The following is a 1,818-nucleotide window of genomic DNA, read 5'->3' on the forward strand; positions in this document are numbered from 1 at the left end:
TTTTGAACTCAAGGCTAGCACAATTCAGATGGTGCAGAACTCGATCCAGTTTGGGGGTTCCCCAACTGAAGATCCTAATATGTATATTAGAGATTTCATAGAGATCTGCGACACTTTCAAATTCAACAATGTTTCTGAAGATGCTATTAAGTTGAGGCTTTTCCTATCTTCTCTGAGGGATAAAGCTAAGTATTGGTTGCATTCTCTACCACCAGGCTCTATCACCAAGTGGGAAGATCTTGCTCAGAAGTTTCTCACTAAATTCTTTCCTATGGAGAAGACAGCTACAATCACGAATGCTCTTACTCAATTTGCACGGCAAATGGGAGAATCTTTATGTGAAGCTTGGGATCGTTATAAGGAGATGCTTAGGAAGTGTCTTCATCATGGGATGCTTGACTGGATGATCATTAACTGCTTTTATAATGGTTTGGGTGCGACTTCCAGACCCATGCTTGATGCAGTATCAGGTGGAGCCTTATGGGCTAAGAGCTACGATGAAGCTTATGATTTGATTGAATTGATGGCTACTAATGAATACTGGAACCCTTCTCAGAGATTAACTCAAGGCAAGGTAGCAGGAATTCTAGAGGTAGATGCAGCTACTGTTATAGCTGCTCAGCTTAAGGCTTTGACGATGAAGGTGGATTCTTTGGCTAATTATGGAGTTAATCAGATCACTAGTGTCTGTGAGCTTTGTGCTGGTGCGTATGAGACGGGGCAGTGTGCTATTTCTAGTTAATCAGTTCAGTTCGTAGCAACTTTCAGAGGTCGCAACAACCATTTCCAGCCACCTATCATCCCAATAACTGCAATCATCCCAACTTCAGCTGGAGCAACACTCAGAATGCGGTGCAATAGCCTCATCAGCTGTATGCATCAAAGCAATACAATCCTCCTAGTTTTCAGCAACCACAATATGCACCAAGACAACAACTGCAACTACAACAATCTAATGAAAAATTTGAATTGGAGGAGTTGAGGTTCATGTGCTAGAGCCAAGCGGTGTCTATCAATACCTTGGAGAATCAAATTTGCCAGATTTCTAATGCCTTGCTGAATCGACAACCTGGTACACTCCCTAGTGATACAGAAGTTCCAGGTAAAAAGAAAGCAAAAGAGCAGGTTAAGGCAATTACATTAAAGTCTGGGAAGGTTGCAAGCCAAGAAAAAGCTCAAGTTCCAGAATCTAAAGATGTGGTTGAAGAGGATATGCAGAAGGAAGTAGAATTGGAACCAAGGAAGAAAATTGTGGAACACAATCCTCCTGAGGGTAATACAGGGGAGAAACAGATCTATCCTCCACCTCATTTTCCTAAAAGGCTGCAGAAGCAAAAGTTGGATAAACAGTTTGCTAAGGTTCTGGAGATGTTCAAGAAACTTCATATCAACATACCTTTCGCTGAAGCTCTTGAACAGATGCCTAGATATGCGAAGTTTATAAAAGGTATTCTCTCTCGGAAGGTGAAGCTCGATGATTTAGAGATCGTAGCTCTCACAGAGGAATGCAGTGTTGTGCTACAACAGAAGTTGCCTCCGAAGCTGAAAGATCCTGAAAGCTTCACTATTCCTTGACCATCGGAAAAGTGTCATTCAACAAATGCTTATGTGACTTGGGAGCTAGCTTCAATCTGATGTCTTTGTCTATCTTCAAGAAATTGGACTTACTTAATCCTAAGCCTACTTATATGTCCTTGCAGTTGGCCGATCGTTTTATTACATATCCATGAGGCATTATGGAGGATGTCTTGTTCAAGGTGGACAAACTCATCTTTCCTGCTGACTTTGTAATTCTTGATTTCGAGGAGGATATGAAGA

At 41.5% G+C, this 1,818-nt stretch overlaps 1 non-coding gene across 1 annotated transcript; it reads right to left on the reverse strand.

The window, feature by feature from the left end:
- Positions 1–286: 286 nt before the first annotated feature.
- Positions 287–393, reverse strand: LOC141663336 (small nucleolar RNA R71). The gene has a single exon (XR_012551415.1). It is a non-coding gene; the product is annotated as a small nucleolar RNA R71 (small nucleolar RNA).
- Positions 394–1,818: the final 1,425 nt, after the last annotated feature.

Source organism: Apium graveolens, chromosome 5 (assembly GCF_009905375.1).
Source record: "Apium graveolens cultivar Ventura chromosome 5, ASM990537v1, whole genome shotgun sequence".
NCBI lineage: Eukaryota > Viridiplantae > Streptophyta > Magnoliopsida > Apiales > Apiaceae > Apium > Apium graveolens.